Source organism: Chrysemys picta, chromosome 2, assembly GCF_011386835.1.
Source record: "Chrysemys picta bellii isolate R12L10 chromosome 2, ASM1138683v2, whole genome shotgun sequence".
Lineage (NCBI taxonomy): Eukaryota > Metazoa > Chordata > Testudines > Emydidae > Chrysemys > Chrysemys picta.
This window is the reverse complement of record NC_088792.1, coordinates 239,909,716-239,928,120: the sequence shown is the minus strand read 5'-3', so window position 1 is coordinate 239,928,120 and position 18,405 is coordinate 239,909,716.

Below are 18,405 nucleotides of genomic sequence, written 5' to 3'. Positions count from 1 at the left end.
TGCAAGCTTCCAGAGGGCTATCGCCACTCACTTCTCAACTGTCAGGGCAGGTCTCATCTTGGTATTCTTGTGCTTCAGGATGGGTGAAAGCAACTCACAAAGTTCCATGAAAGTGGCCTTACGCATGCAAAAGCTTCACAGCCACTGGGAATCATCCCAAACCTGCAACACTATGCAGTCCCACCAGTCTGTGCTTGGGGGGGGGGGGGAAGCCGCGATCGGCAGCGGCAGTTCGGCAGCAGGTCCTTTGCTCCTAGAGGGAGTCAGGGACCTGCCGCCCCCGAATTGCCGCACATGCTGCCCCTCTCCCTTGGCCGCCCCAAGCACCTGCTTGTTAAGCTGGTGCCTGGAGCCGGCCCTGAGGAGAGCTCTCTTCTGTCGACGTAGAACATCTTCATTAAAGGGCTACAACAGCTCAGCTGCATCAGTGCAGCTGCACCAATGCAGTGGTTTAGTTTAGACCTGCCCTTATTCTGATGTGGTAACAGCTGATGTGACACAAGCCTTAACAAGAGAAATTAAAAACACAACAACAAAATGAATTTCTAGTCTGAACATGAACAACAACAAATAGTACCCTGCAAAATTTGCTGGCAATCCACTTAGGCTCACACATTTCTTTCCCTTGCTGCAAAGAGAGGGGCAAAAATTCACTGTGAAGGGCAATATATTAAGCAAATATTGTGCTTGCTTGATCCATTATTGTCTATAATGAATCTAGGATTTTTTTTCTTTGAACAGCCCTCAAGCAAGGATATTATTGCAGTTCTTTAAGATGAAAAGCAAAAAGGTTTTTCTCACTCTCCTCCTTAGTTAACCCCTTGTGTGTTTTGTGTAAAAGTGGAAGTAGAAAATCAGACAAAAGAGAAACTTTTTTTTTCTAATGGCCACTGTGGAAAATAACTGGAATTACTGAAAACAGGAGATTATTTTATAGATTGATTCCCAGAATAGTTCTGTTTAAGATCGCATGTAACCTACAGTAATTTGCTCCTCTGATTGGTACTATGATGGTTATAGGAAATCTGAGGTAATGTGGCAGGTTTCAATGTTTCTGTTTTATAATATTAGGTTGTAGAAGTCAAATACAGTTATTGAACAGGTACTATATTTTTTGCTAAATTCAACTAAGATATATTGCTGTCTACAAGTGTCATGTATGGCTGTAAATTCCGATATTGATTTTGATCATAGCTGGACATATCTGTAAGGAAAAAAAAGTGTGTTTATATAACAACCCTTGTGCTTCAAAGCAAGATTACTATGGTTGTTAATGAAGCTGGCAGTAGGAAAATATTATAGCTATGAAAATGCATGTTGTAATTACTACTGTTATCTCTGTGCTTTTATATTCAATAGTTCTGTCCTGGATGCTATTACCGCATATTGATTTGGAGAACAGAAAATGAGTTCTCCGTACTAAAGCAGTTTAGCTTTACTTAGAACAAGTCACTTCCTTTTTTTCTTTTTTTTTTCTGCTCTGGTTGTATCTTTAGATACCCATCTAACAACCGCTTTGATTTATTTTTAGCACTTTTTTTGCATATTTAAAAGGGTGTTACCATATGGTGTGAGTAGCAAGCTAGTGTAGCAGCAATTAACTGACAAAGAAGCTGATCTCTACAATTCCAAATAAGGTAGAGATTAGTTTCTGGTTCAAAACAAATGTAGCCACATACACTGATACATTGAAAAGCATAGTCAAATGTCTGACTTTTCTATTTTGAGTCACAGCATAGTATACAAATTACATTCAAAAATTGTGGTGAGTTTTTTAATTCAGATTATATAAACTGAATATTGCTGGCAGCACTAGCTAACCAGCAGCAACCTTTCAGAAGCAGTATCCTGTATGGCTAATGGAGCATGATCTACAAGCTACATTTGCATCTAAATACAATGATCCATGCAGAAAATATCTGGCTTTTATTTATAACTTACAATGAGCTTTTCTGTTTCTGAACATAATAGTTCATTGTAAAGGAGAGGAAGCTTCATCTTCCAATTGAACAGCTGATTTCATATTGTTTGAATAAGGTACAGTATGCTTGCAGTCAAGATATGTTACACAGAGGCACTTATAAAATGTAGATATAGAAATAAGTTTGCTTTTTTTCAGCTAGCGCCAAATATCTTATTAAATGCATTATTTGGGCAGAGCACAAACTCTTTTTACATTGTATCTTGATTAAGAATTTAAAAAGTACTTATAAGAAAAAATATTGTAATGAAATTATTTTTCTTTATTTTCTACATTTTGTTTTTGTAAATGACTTTCTGCTTTTATCTCCAGTGGAGGCACAGTCATCAGCTTCTCATAGAAATACACGACTAATCAAATTAGCATAGTGAGTAAGAGAGGCCATAAATGAACTCCACTTCTGATACATGGACAGTTGGAGGCCTGGTTTTCAAAACCAGAAAAAATCTGAGTGCAAGAAATTGGATAGGCACATTACAAGTGTCATAAGTGACTGGCTATTCCTGGAGGTCCTACAAAATTCATGTCTGAGCTTCAGGTGAGATAATATAAGGAGGAGAGGATGAAGCTCCCTCTTGTATGGAAGAGCTGGGGTTTGCTTCCTCTTAAGCACTATCTTCTCCTTCCCCGGGACCCTGCAGAGGCACCCACAACCAAAGGGAAACCTTCTGAGGCTAGACTAAGCCTCCTGCTGGATTGGTTTCTCCCATGTCAGCCAGGCCAAAGTGTCCAAGAGCCTGGAACCTGTTTTGGAACTAATCTCTACCCTTCTTCTCCTTCATTTGGGGGACCTTTTTCCCCATTTCCTTGCAGCACAGAGTAGAATTACTTGGGATTGTTGGACAACAAAACAATGAACACTGAAAAATGATTCAGTTCCACTCCATGCCACTTCACAAGCCACTCTAAAATCCCTTATCATGAATCCTGCTCATGAAATAGTGCTGAGGGCAGAGGTGAATGCCTGTCAGGGACACGAGTGGGACATGGGCAGTCAGGTCTAATGGTCAGAGACACTGGGGTTGGCCAGGTCTGGCGGTTAGAGAGGAGGTGAGCTGGAATCAAGAATCAGAACCATGGGACACCCAGGGGCATAGTTGAGAATTGAGGGTCAGAGCCAGGGATCGGAAGTCAAATGCCAAAGCCAATGGGTGACCCGGAGAGGTGGTCAGGAAACCGAGCAAGGGGTGTGTAGGATGGAGAAGGGCAGGGGCTGATGCAGACACAAGAGCAGGCTGGGCAGGAGCAGGAAGAGGTGCAGGAAGAAGCTGTAGGCATGGAATGCATTAAGCAATGAGTGAGCTCCGGCTGCTGCTGGATTAAGTAGTAGCTAGCTCCACCCTCCACTAATCTGGAAGTACAAACTATCAGGCAGCCATGCCAGGATCAACTGTGTCCAGTGTAGTGCTGCAATGGGCTCCCTGACAGTACTTGCCCCTTAAGGTGCCTTTTAAGGGCCTTAGGGCCTGGTTGTTCTGGATTCTTATGATGAAAAGTATGTACAAGCTCTGGAGCATGGACATTCCTGCCTGGTTCTCAAGACCATTCTTCTGGGCTGTAACCCTCCCAGTCCAACAGGTAATAAAGTTGATCATGGACTGGCTTAGAATCCAGGATTCCTCGACTACATATTCTTCTTGACTCTTTCAAGGGAGCAGGCAGTGGAGAGGAGCAGTGGGGAAAGAGATTTTCTGTGTAAGGCTTCAGTAGGGGACACATGGAAAATGGGGTGTACACTTAAGGATTCAGGCAGCTGGCATCAGAATGATACTGGTTGACTTGTTCAGCAATCTTGAATAGACCCAGGTATTGATAGTCTAATTTGATAGATGGGCGAGAGAGGATTTCAGACGTTTAGCAAACAACTGGACCTTATCACTCACTTTTACTGTTGGTGCAACTTGGCGGTCTCAGTTGGGATGATGTCTATGTTTCCTTGGTGGCTTCCAGATACTCCATAAGTTCCTGGTGAGTGTGGTGAAGGTGGGTAATGAGGGCTGTTGCCACAGGAACTTGCAAGTCTGCAGGTGCAACTAGATTGGGATGAGGGTGAAAACCGTGACTGGCATAAAATGGACTGTGTCAGATGGAGGTGTGGATAGAGTTCTGCAAGCAAATTCGGCATACAGCATGAGAATGACTTTGTCATCTTAGTGATAGTTAAGGAAGCACCTTGGTGATAGTTAAGGACCCACTCTCTGGGTCCCTTAATCCAACCCCTCCTCCACGTGGTGGGATGGTAGACACAGGGTGAGTAGGGGATTGTCCTGTAGAGTGAAGTATGGTGGCAAGGTTTGCTCCCTGTGCTGCTACCGTAGCCATGAAGTCCTACACTCTGAAACAACATGACTCCAAAGGTTTCTGTGATGTGGCCACAACTGTGTATGACCCTATCCAATCTGCCTTGACATGGCTAACAAGTGCTGATGGCAAATCTCTTATAACATATTATAAAGGTGGCGTGAACCATTTTCGTGAACTACTTAATCATTCATCTACAGTTTCTGATGAGTCACTAGATAACATCCATTAAATTCCCACATCTACTGCATTTGCCGATCCACATCCACCAGGCTGTTCAAATAATGAAAAATAATAAATCCCCTAATCCTGATGCCATTCCAGCTGAAGTATTCAAACACAGAGAAAATCTTCCCGTTGATAATCTCTTCGAATTTTTTGTACATACCTGGTTTCAAGAAATTATATCAAATAATTGAAATATGCCAACATTATGCTTATAAATAGTGACAAAGCTCCAATGAGCGACAGTGGTAACTACCACAGTATCTCTTTGCTCTCCATTGCTGGCAAGACTCATGGAGCAGCTGGAAGCACAGCACCAGGCACGGAAACAACGTTCAGTTCAATCAACACAACGAGGCATATGGCTCTGTGGCCAGTATGGTAAATGTTGTTCTTCCTGAATTGGTCTATGGCAGTGGTGGGAAACCTGCAGACCGCATGCGGCCCATCAGGGTAATCCTGGTTTAAACTGGTTTAAATGACTTGCCTAATATCACATAGGAGTTGTATGAGAGCCAGGAATATAACCAGATCTCCTAGATCCCAGTTAAGTCACTGGAAGACCAGTTATTCCCTTCCCAGAACACCTTGGTTCATATATTATGCATATGTATACATACTTGTGCAGTGAATGATGCAGAGGTTATACGAATAACAGATATTCCTTTGCTAGTTTGCTGTATTTTGTTTGTATCAGAAGATTGCAGGGATGGGGCTTAAGTAATATCTAGAGCTATTGGGAAAGATTTTTTTAAAAATAGAAACCTAAAGCTGGGCTCCTAAATCCATAGATAAGCTACTTAATAAGTAGCCTGATTTTCAAAAGTGTTGAGCTATGAGCAACTTTGAGAATCAGGTCAGTTACTTAGACACCTAAATTTAGGCACCCATTTAAAAAAAATGTTGGCCAATCCATTCACTTTTTCTTTTGATGAATTTCTCTTTTAAATAAAGGACTCTTATGATTAAGCGGGTTTCCCAAGGAATCTGAGGTAAACATTGAGCGTTTATGTATTATTGGAGTTATTGCAGATGTGCTGCAGAATCTGGTTGGCATATCAATTATGTATATTGCAACAGAGAGCACTCCCTTTTTTTGCTCCTTACCTTGGGTCCTCAGTGCAGATCAGATAAGAACATTTTGTCCTTAGGGAGCAGAATTCTTGTAATCCTTCACCAACTGGGATTTCCTACACAACATTCGTGGCAATGGTACCATTAGTGCTGCTGCTGTTGTAGTGTGCTGGTGACAGAAATGAATTCTCTGGGCTGTTAAACAGAGCTTTCATTGTTCGTTCATATGTGATTAATTGTTTATATGGCCATCAAGTTTCCCCCTGTAAATCTGATAGGAAAATAAGTTCTAATGATAAAATATACTGTCGCAAATTGACCTTGTGTAGTTTTAATGACTAGAGATGTTTGAAGTAAACTCCACACTTGTAGTCAATTATTCCAGATATAATTTATGATGGGTATTAGTATACAAATAACATTACTTGATTCAGAAGGGAACACATTGTTTTAACAGCCAGCTTTCATGAAGTGTGCTCCTATCATCACCATAACTGAAGTGATCAATGAATGATTGATTTATCATGGCACTGAATGGCAATGTGTAAAATATGCTAAACATTTTTTAAAAACAATGTTTGTGATCACCTTTTTGCACCTGACTGGTAGTCATGGCCAGAGCTGCTATTTTGGCTGGGAAGCCACAAACTGTGATCCAGTTAGCAATTAATCAATTCATAACTCTGATTTTTAGTCTGTGGACAAGTCTTGCTATTTATAATTGAAATGAAGAAAGAAAAACCAATTTTAAGGCTCACTTTTTGGAGGGGTTTAATCAGGGTGGTGAACTGTGGGGGGAAAAGGCAGTGGCACTCTTCTATGACCTGCCCACAAAATAAACTCTGCCCATGAGAGCTGTCAGAATGATACACCATTCAGAGTATACTGTGCAGAAGTCCAAAATAAGATGATGTGTGCTCACTAAACCCATGAGCGTGGATCCCACTTGGTGAGGTTTGAATATGACCACTGGCTCTGTGGGCTCCCTGGGCCTGGCTCTTTCTTGATTGGAGGGGAAAAAATTATACCTGTAGCACTAAATGAGACCTCATTCAGTAAATTGTGCAGATCTGTGATCCTCCTGCTTTTTTGCATGAGCAAAGAAATAGCTAACAGTGTTGATGTCTATATTATCATCACTGGACATCTGAATTAATACCTCACTGAGATGAATAAGGCAGTTCACACCTCTCAGCACTGTTGTTCCAAGCTCCCTGCAGATTTGCATAGACATCTTTGCATTATGCTAAGTTGACACTTTATGAGGTTTTCTTCACAGCCGTAACAACCACAGACGTACTTTTTGTTTCCAAGTGAAAGCTGAACAAGCCAGCATCATCAGAGAGGTGCTGGGAGACCCTATCATTGTGTATCAGCTCATTCTGAGCACTGGGTTAGCATTTTATTACCTCTAGACTGGACTATTGAAATGCACTCTAATGGCCCAATGTTCAGAGATGGTGAGTACCTGTAACTCCCTTTGTCTGCAATGCCAGAAGGCAAAGGCCTGATCTCAGACCATTGAAGTCAGTGGGAGCTTTTCATTAACTTATAGGAGAGCAGAATCAGGCTCTTGAATGCCTGACAAAAATAGCAAACAAATTATTGAACATATCACCTACATGGAAGCAAATAGAAAGATAAATGGACAATTTGGCTGAGAAACAATTATATTTATATGAGGGTAATTATTGGAATTTTCCTCTTCAGTAATCATTTTTTTTGTATTACAATTCTAAGCACTTTTGTTCATATGCTCACAAGAGTGACTCTGAGTATCAAGTATTTCTAATAAGGTTAGGATATTGATCTGCTTATAAACATAGAAATGCAATTCCCTCACTATTCATTCTCAGTTTCAAGTGTTGGTACAACTGTTATTGCTGCTTACTTAGAGTCTTTTGAAATTGCTGCTGTGTGTAATTAAAACTTACAATGCATTTATGAAAGTGCACACTGGAAAAAAAATCCTTCAGAACTAGCATCTCAGAGTGAAGATGGAAATTCTGTTCGGCTTCTTTCAAGCTCTTCTTTAAAAATCCCACTGCGCTGGATTCAAAACTGGGGGTAAATTGGCATAGTTTCTTTGGCTTCAGTGGAGCTCTATTGATTTACACCAGCTCGAGGATCTGGATCCAGGGGTTTAAGTAGTTTTGGCAGTAGTATTAAAGGTACATTTGAAGCCAAAATATGGCCTTGTCTGTTTGTGTGACAAAGCTTATACAAATACAGCTTGCTGATGTGTTCTGTGAACCCACTGCTTTTGCAAAGAATGTATCCAATTAGGATGGAGGGTAACAAGGGTGGATTCTCAAAGACCATGTGCAATAGCTTGAATGTTATAGTGAGCTGATGATACTAGTCAAAAACATAATGTATTATTTTATACCTGGAGGAAATTTAAGTGAAAAATATATCAACATAAATGTTTTATTATTAAAGGACTTCTTAAATACGCAGTGACTTAATAGATATTATAACTGTAATATCTTCCCAGTAATAAAGAAGACCTTTGATTATTGGAATATTTTTTTATTTGGGAAGAGAAAGGAATGGACTCAGACTTTGGTCACTCTTTCCTAGATGTACAAATATACATTTGTTTCCTTGAATAAGGATGGATGAAACAGCAATGACAAAACTTACAGATATTTAGCCACAGTTTCAGGGCTCTAGCAAAAGTGCTGTTTTCAAACCTAGAGCCAGTCATGCTGCTCAACTGTCTGCTACTTCTCCCAGAGCCTGCTTCCAACAGCTGATTGTGTGATTGGGTATTTACAACACCTCCTTCAAATACACAAAACCCCTTTGTACTGATGCCATTCATCAGAGTAACTGTTCCCAGTCAGCCAGACAGATGTCAATCAAAGTAATTCCTCTCAACACAAAGCCTATCTCTCTGTGGTTGCAGGGCTTGAGCCAATTTAATTTAACCTATTAAAGTTGAAAGGAATGTTTGCCCCTTTGACAATGGGTGAAATGGTGTCATAATGATTATCATTTAATTGATAAATGAAGACCTGGCACTTGAAAGTTAAACAGGCCCATTAGGACAGTACGAGTGAAATCCTTCACCGCAGAAGGGTGTCCTCGTGACTCTTATGCTTAACTTTCCTGTCAGAGGTCTCCTCTCCAGTATTACATATATTGTAATGTATAGAAGCCTCCACCGCCTGTTGAATGAATCTGGAACTGCTCAAGTGCCTCTCATGAGCAGTAAGCCGCTAACTGAAATTCCTCCCATCAGTTAAATTTGCAACTTGAAGCAGAAGGGGGGAAGGAATAAAAGCCATAACAAGGAGGAACTGTCTTATGCTGCTTTGACTCTGAGGGGCAAGGATTATTAAGCATAAGCAAAAGATCCCCAGTGCTTAGCCTGGGTTAGTCCTAAAGAACATATAGAGCTTCTATTACTTTTTGAATATGACTTTTTTAACATCCACATCCCTGCGTGATGTAGTTAAGAGGACCTCACTCCTGGTGGAGACAGCACTAAGCTGACAGAAGAATTCTTCTCTGCCTACCCACTGCCTCTCCGGGAGGTGGATACTTACAGCGGACGGGAGAACCCCTCACTTTGCTATAGTGAGTGTCTACACTGAAGCATTATAACCTTAGCTACTGAAGGTATACGCCTTCTTAGACCTGAGTTACCTGCTATGGATAAAGACTTCTAAAATATTAAATGTAACATTTAAATGACTTTTGACATGCTTCAAAATTGCATTACTTTTTTCTTCTTTTCCTTGCCTCCATTTTTTTGTCTACAGCCTACCTTTTCTGCTTATTAGCTAAAAACAGATTTTAAATAGAAAAAAACATTTAAAGCAATAAACTAGGGACTGAAAAGAAATATGCCAAAGAAATATTTCAAAGAAAGACAGAATACACGAAGTGTTAATGCAGTGTTATAAAATACTTTGGGGCTCTTAAATCTGTCTCTAAGGCATTTATGTACCTAAAGATGCACATAAGCAACTAAATATGTTTAAAAATCTGACCCTTAATGTATTGCATATACCAGATAGGTAAACTTGTATTAGTTTTTTAAATAGTTAGGGTCCTACTTGAGTAGTCTGTCTGTTATGAAAATTTAGCTAATTGCAGGTTTATATGCTGAATGTTCATCCTATTGGGCCGTTAGCAGACATTACAGATATAAAATTTTATTTTAAATTAATTTCTTGAATGTTATTTTGGCTCCATGAAATCTGGCTTTACTAAAGATATTCTATAAAGGATCATTATGTGAGTTCACTGATACCAGAATTCTCTTTATAGCCTGTTACATCATTAATGTATTCTATGGCCAAACATTTTAAAGTTAGCTGTGTAAATATGGATTTAGATGCCCACATTAAGGCAAACCAATGTGACAGATTTGGCCCATGGTTTTTAATGAAACAGAAAATGCCAGGGGAACATAACTATTCAGGAAAAGCTAGTTAAGATTTGTTTATGTGCTGAATGTCCCCAACAGCCAGGTTAGTGGGGGCACATGGTATGTACATCGGGATTAACTCAGTTTCCATTGTAGCATTACAGGTCTCTTTGAACTGGATAGCTGCTGACCTATTTTCAGGTGTCTTGGTGAGGGTGGTACAAAACCTTTCTGGCACCTCAAAACACAACCAGGTCATATTTTACATTTTAAAAAAATGGTATCTATAGAATAGCAAATACTAGCAAGGTAAATCATAGAAGTCCTCTCTCAGAATTACATGTGCATGTTGATGTGGGAAAGAGCAGTTAATTTGCTACTCTGAAAAAGCAGTTTATTATTATGTGTATTACAGTTGCACTCAGAACACCATGTGGACCCCGAATCCATAGTAAGAGATAGCCTCTGCCTCCAAGGGCTTCCAATCCAAATAGGGAAGATGAACTAAGAATGAAAGGGGAAACAGAGATGAAAATCTGGATCCACAAAGAGACTGAGGCATTGCAACGCTGAGCATCTGTCACCACCAGCACCACCACCTGCCTGCTCCAGATTTTGTAAGGGCCCTGATCCGGTAGGTGTGCTCAAAGTGTGCCTCCTGGATTGAGCCCCACAGGTGAGATAGGTTTGTGGATTGTTCCAGGGCTTAAGTGTGTGATAGGCACCCGGATGCCTACAGTGAGGCTGTGTGCATGCCCAGCAGCAGAAACCTAGGCACTAGGGGACTCTTATGGCAAAAATTTAGGTGCCTTCAGGGTTAGGTGGCAGCTGCAAAAGCAGGGGTTTTGAAGGTCTCAGTGGTGCCTACCTTTTTGGACTTGGGCACCTTAGTCTTTTTGTAGATCTGGGTCAAAGTGACTGGTCACGCAGCAGGCCAGTGGCAAAGCTAGGAGTAGAACCCAGGTTTCCTGATGCCCTAGTTGGTACCTTATCTATTAGACCATGTTGCTTCTTTATGTTGGCTGGAAGAATATTTTACTTCATTTTTGTTAGCACGTCATTAGTTGCTTGTTTCTTTATTGGCAAATATGCAAATTTGTATTCAGATGACATTTAACAATGTAGATGTTTTCCTTGAAACATTAGTCATGTCATATGAAAGACTGTGCCAGTTCTCCAATATAGCACTTTATGGACTGTTAAATTGAGTCTACACTGGATAACTTCATAGCCCTAATTCACTGCCGGTGCACTTTCACCATTGGAAGCAATGGTGCAAACTGTAGTAAAAGCATAACTCATGCAGCACAGTGGCAAAAACCTGATCCCTGTCTACTCCACAGCTTCCACTATTGTTACCACTGCTGGAGCTGTACCTATGGTGAATTACATCTATGAAGTTTGGTAGTGTAAACAGAGCCTTTGAGTTCAGAAATGTCCATTCTAAATGAGAACAAAAGACTATCTAATACCAGTAATTTTAGATAGACAAATAGAAGCCTACACAAAGAGCACAACATTAACCTTGTACAAGAACAGTAATGGAATTAAGGAGGACTGGGAATTTTTTAAAACTTTCTTATAAATTAAAAAACAAATAGATTTTATTTAAGCTGTTTTAAGGACATGCTCCTGATGAGAGGGCACGACATATGTCTCATTTCAGTATGGAGTATAATTTTTGTAGCTAAATTATGAACTGAAATATATTTTTGTGTAGCGATTCTGCCAGACCTTTAACTACAGTATTACTACCACCATAGTAGTAAAATGATCTGCTGTGCTTCTTTAGCCTTTGAGTGCCTAGTGAGGTTATTAGAGAAAATTCTATACTTTGTTATGATGCCTGCAGGAGGGCTGCCCTAGATAATAGGGCATGTAGATAAGACTCATGCAGTTCAAAATCTGCATTGATCTGTCATGTCCAGCACTACTTATGATGTCTGACTGGTTTGATTACACAGTGTAACAGGTGGGGGAGGAAAGGAAAGGGGCGGGGTCAAGACAAGGCAGAAAACAAGACAGCAAATTAAATACCTCATTGTGTCTTTAAGGATACACAGTGGCACATTTTATGATTTCTACATCTGTGTACCCAGGTTTGGCCAGCTAATCCTTGAAGTAATCTAATGAGTCTAGTGGAATTACCTTAGGAACGAATTTGCCTTATTATGTTCTGAATTTGTCTGGTTAGGTAAATATAATGGCAGTAGTAACAGACTTTAAGGAGTGCATGTAATAGTACGGAGTGATGTCTTGGAAAACTGTAAAAAGTTTGAAGAGCCTTCAGAAAATTGAAATTTAAACCTCTTTCCTAACACTGCTAAGTCAAAAGCTTTGCTTCACCTGTGTTTGAAGTAGATTATACCACACAACCAAACAGATACACTTTGAAGCAGTAGGGCCTTTCTTCAAAAGGGAAATATTTTGTAAGCTTGCCTAGAGCATGTTTCCTTGCAAAAGATTTTAAATAGGTGAAAACCTGTAAAATCTTTCATGTGAGAAGCTATGAAATATGTGTATCTGATTTCTGCATCTATAGTAATGGCTTATTTAAATTTTATGCTGCCTGTAATTCTTTCCTGTTTAATGGATTGAGTTTGCTTTACATCTTCAGATATATCCACTTGCTTGGGGCACCTGCAGTCTAATGCTGTATGAATGTATTTCAAAATTATTTTCTCTAGTTTTTAATTACTGTGGCTATATTTAGATGTGAACTGCAAAGAATTGTTTTTAAATCACTAAGCCCTTTTAAAAATTATTTGTGAGGTATCCGTAACAAGAAGGAAGGAATACTCCTTTTTAAAAGTTAAAATACATTGCATTATACTTGAAACATTTGCCACCTTCTTGAGAAATATGAACTGCAGACTTGTGGGTTTCTCTGGCTGAATAAGTGACATCACAAGCACCATCAGCAAAAGCTTGAAAGAAAAAAAATTAGACTAGAATTTTCAAATGAGCCTGAAGCCGTTAGACTTCCAATTTCTACTGTTATTTGGGGCAGCTGATCATCTGACTCCCGCAGACTGGGATTTTCAAAGAACCCTAAACCTTTATCATTCCCATTACATATAGGCATTTGTGATGGCACTGGCAAGGAAACCAAGGAGTCTGCACCTCAGATCCTTGAATTTAGCATGTCATTTTATTCTGAACCTTTAATTTGGCCTCTAGCTTCTTGCTTAGGGAGGAAGATCAACAGATTTGACCTGAATGCATGCAAGCAGCGGTGGAAAGAACATGGCCTTGCATTATAACAGGGCAGCTGCTCTCCCAATTGAGCATATTCATTGGACTCTCCTCAAATCACTCCTCAGGATCTGATTCTTCAGGGGGCTGGCTGCTCTCAGCCAGGATCAGACCCCAATTGTGGCAGAGTGAGCAGAACCTCAAGTTTCCCCTTGAGAATTGGAATTAACCTCCTATATCATAGAAGTCACTGCAACATCTGTGGGCTAGGTGCAATAGGAGTTAATACCTGCTTGATCACGTCCTGGAGGTACCCAATCTGTATTTTTTTCCTAGCTTGCTCTTTCTCATCTTCATGTAATAATAATGCTTAGCAAGTCTATAAGCAAGGAGATTTCCTTAGCTTGCACAAGAACCAGCCCTATTACCCCAGTGTTTAACAGAAACAGAGGAGTTGCAATAGTAATGCCACCAGCATTTCTTTTCAATATTCTTCTCTCTTTTTGTCAGAAAGCTGCTTTTGAACACTAATGGCCACAATCTATTCAGGTTCATTACACTTGGTAGGTAGGATATTAATTGAAATGCGCATTAGTGAATTCAGAAGATCTATTTTTAATCTGTTCCTCAGACAGGTTTTGATTTGTTTTCAAGGGCCTGCTCCTTGTTCTGGCTAGATTCTTGTAATGGGCTCATATAGAGCCATATTTAAAAAAAAAATCAGCTTCCTTACATATAAGGCAATGGAAACATAACATTTAACAGTTGAAAGCATGTTCCTATAAAAAGGTTCCTAGTTCTCCTGACCTTTGCTGTACCATGAAAACAAAATTTCTGCAGTCATTAAATTTCTGATAGATACAAGTAAGGCAGGTTGATGGTCTGACTAATCTGTGGATTCATTTTGATGTTTGTAACCAATACTATAATAATCCCCACTATCTTTCTAATAATTACACTCAGATAAGTTTTGATAACATTCAGAGGTTACATTCTAGACAGTAATTTCCTTATGCTTTTAGATGCCAGTTTTACATTTGAAGATGGTAATTTAAACCAGACCAGTCTGAAATATTTTGCGTAATGTAGTTATGCAAAGCAAAATCCTATTAAAAATACATTACTCCCATTAATGTGGATTGTTCATAATTCTACATAGGCCAAATACTAAGAAATCCATCCACTTATTCTCAGATTTATAATACTTCTGGAAAATGACACACTGATTTTGACATGATTTCATGAACTAAAATATTTCTTTCTTAGTCAGTTACATCCATTATATATAATCAGTTATATTAATCATTATTGTGGCCTGATCTCTTAAAGTCTTTCAAGCTTTCTGCCAATTTGTTGCAATTCTGGTACATAGAAGTTAGTTTAACGGTGCCTTTGTCCCTATCCGTCGATTCCCAACCATAAAAATAAATAAAGCAGTAACGGCAGCAGCCATTGCCAATAACAGAATCAAGGTATAAGAAACAATCTATTGTTCCTGAATAACAGTGAAATACTGTCAGTTAAATATTGTCACTTGTACATGCTCTCTTCATCTAAAAATAAATTGCTGGATTGTGTCACCAAAATCAACAAGCCTACAATACTACTGACTAAGGACTATAGGATTCTTGGTTGGAGATCTCTTTGTGGTAAAGTGAAGGACATGCACACACTAAGGCTACATCTACACTACAGGGGGGAGTCGATTTAAGATACGCAAATTCAGCTACATGACTAGCGTAGCTGAATTCGACGTATCGCAGCCGACTTACCCCGCTGTGAGGACGGCGGCAAAATCGACCTCTGCGGCTTCCCGTCAACGGCACTTACTCCCACCTCCGCTGGTGGAGTAAGAGCATCGATTCGGGGATCGATTGTCGCGTCCCGTTGGGACGCGATAAATCGATCCCTGAGAGGTCGATTTCTACCCGCCGATTCAGGCGGGTAGCGTAGACCCAGCCTGAGCCTAATTTTGTCTTACACCTGTGTAAATTAGGAGTAACTCCACTGAAGTCAAAGAAGTCAAATTTAAAACTGTCAAACTGAGATCAGAATCAGGCCAACTGATACAGGCAAGCAGATGGGGAGACTCCGCTAACTGGTTACATCTGATCTAGTGCCTGATCACCAGTTAGGCAGATACTTCATCTTTTTTTCCTTTGTAACCTTTAAAACAAAGCTAAATCTTTTATGAAACTGACCACACTGATGGTGAAATTGTTAAGAATTACTTTGTCACTTTAATCAATTTCTCCCTCATGGAATACCGAGATCTGATTTTTTCACCTGATTTTGTCAAGAAATTACTCATCACAGTTATCCACGAAGACACTGGATTAATCAGGGCACAGAACTAACAATCATTGTTTCTGGTAAATTGGCCATGCTAGCAGTCATATCTTTGACAGAATTATTTTGCACACATCATGTATAATGCAATTTCTCATTGATTCCAGACATGAATTGCACTGGATAGAGTCACCCAGTCTTTCATAGAATTATTTGGACTGGAAGAGAGCTCTGTTAGAACATTTAATCCATACACCAGCCAGTGGCAATCTCTTTCTGGTACACTGAGTGGAAGCAAGGCCTTCCTACCAATTCCTGCATCTTATTCAAGGTCCCATTCGTTGCCCTAATAGCCAGATTTTCAGCAGTGCTGAACACCTACAGGTCCCTTGATGTTTAACCCCCTTTGAAAACAGGGGTTCAACAGCGTACATATGGAGGACTCAGGCTTGGATCCACAAAGGGAGTGGCTCTCAACCGTTCCAGACTACTGTACCCTTCTCAGGAGTCTGATTTGACTTGTGTACCCCCAAGTTACACTTAAAGATGACTTGTTTACAAAATCAGACATAAAAATACAAAAAGGTGTCACAGCATACTATTACTGAAAAATTGCTTACTTTCTCATTTTTACCATATAATAAAATAAATCAATTGGGATATAAATATTGTACTTACATTTCAGTGTACGGTATGTAGAGGAGTATAAATAAGTCATTGTATGAGTTGATGTACCCCGTGGAAGACCTCTGTTTTCCCCTGGGGTATGCATACCCCTGGTTGAGAACCACTGCACAAAGGTACTTAGCTGTGTAACACCCACACTTAGGCACCTAAGTTCTATCTTAGGTGTCACTGCAAAGTTCAGTTCAGCTTCCACCTAACTCTGTGGCACCTAAACTCAGTCTGCAACTAAGATTTTGCAGTACAAGTTCCCTATGGCCCTAAGTTCCTGCCTCTGGGCACATGCAGTGCTCCCTCACTCTAGTGTCCAGGCCTCTGTCTCCCGCCTAAGCACCAGAGTGATCCATGAACTGGGGTAAGATAGGCACTCCTCTGCCTAACTCAGATGTGGGGCCTGATCCGATAGGTGTGCTGAGAGGCTAACTCCACACAAAACAGATGGGGGCCGGCATGAGGGGAAAAGAGAGTTGAACCTCCTTATTACCTTTAGTCCAGTGGTTAAAGAATTCATGCAGGATGTGGAAGATGCCTGGTTGATGTCTTCCCTCCATTTGATGAGAAGGGATTAGAACATAAGTCTCCCAATTCTCAGATGAGTAACTTCACCCCTAGACTCTGGGATATTCTGATGTGGGGCTCCCTCAATCTCTCTGGTTGAACTTGTTCAATTTAATTAAATATTAACTGGGCCAGAGAAAGAGTAAGAATAACTATATATAGGCCCCTTACCTGAGAAATGGCAGATCCCTATTCTAATCCCTCATCATCATCAGGTGAATAGAGGACTTGAATAGCGGTCTCCCACATGCTTTCAGCACCGGCTATAATAGAGGGTCTCTTCCTCCGTACCTGCTGGAGTTAGGTGGCATCTGAACATGCCTACTGGATTGACCTCATAGGCAAACTAAGTGGAGGTGTGCTTATCTTCCCCTCATTCATGGATTACCACCTGAGGTAGGTTCCTCCCTGCGCCTGGATTTAGGCATCGATCTCTGTGAAAGGGGCAAGACTTAGGACACACACTTCTCTCTGCATTTCCCATTGGCTAGTGTAGGTGGCTTCACCACCTAACATACTGGTTTTGTGGATCACATCATTGTTCCTGTTATTTTCTAGATGCCTAAAAGTTAGGTGTCTAAGTCACTTTTGTGGATCCAGATCTGAGCCCTTAGGCCAACAGTTGCAGATTGGGCCCTGACTCCATACTTAGGCAGCTGAAGAAAAACAGCCTGATTTTCACAAGTGCTGAACATCTGCAGCAGATATCTTGTTAGGCTGCTGCAAAGCATTACTAATGTCAACATCTGGCTCCACATGCTTTCCCCTGATAAATCAGGTATTTGTTTTTGTCAGGTTCTTGAATAAGAAAATAGTTCCACAAAGGGACAATGGGGTTTAAGGATGGATTTCTAATATTTAGGCTAGGCAGAATTCAATTTAAAAAAAAATTTGGTAGATAATATTGATGTTTATATTTAAGCACATTTCTTTTAGTTTTATCTATTTAAATTTTTACTGCACACAATTATGGAGTTTAAGCATTTTTTAAATTTATTTTTATCCATTTAAATTTTCACAGTTGCAGGAAACTATAGGGGGGCCTGACAACAGGGGCAGAGAATAATTAATTACAGTAGATGTTGCTATTCAAAAAGTAGAAGCTTTATAACCATTAAAACACAATTTTTCAACATCACATGTCAAATATACAAAGTAAATATTCTTAAATCAAACTCTAATAAGTTCTCAAGCAACATTTTTCTTACTTTGCCATCTGTAAATTTCAATTATCAACCATGGCAATTTTTGTTGTCAATTTGTATTTACTCATAAAAATCTAATCTTTCCAAGCCTATTTATACTTATTTATACTTTTAGCACCCCCATAAATGATTTATAACCATGAAGTTGTATACACTGCTAAAATAGGTAACTTGTAGCCTTTTCACTATTACTTTCATCTTTCTTTCCCTGTTCCTTTCTGTTTGTTACCTTTACGTGACACATCTTGTTTAATACTAGATTGTAAGGTCCTTGTGGCACAGAAAGTGTCATTTTATGCATCTGTACAATGCCTGCTACAATAAAGCTTTGGTAGTGATTGGGGCCTTTGGAACACTTTTATGGAGTGCAGAATTAAGCAAAAGTAAAAGTCACTGATTTTTTGCTAGCCTTTTTGAAGGGTTTCATATTTATTTATATAAATATATTTATATTTATTGTGCTTGTGTCTATGCATTTCCTTTCCCCCTTGCCTCCAGACCATCTCAAATAC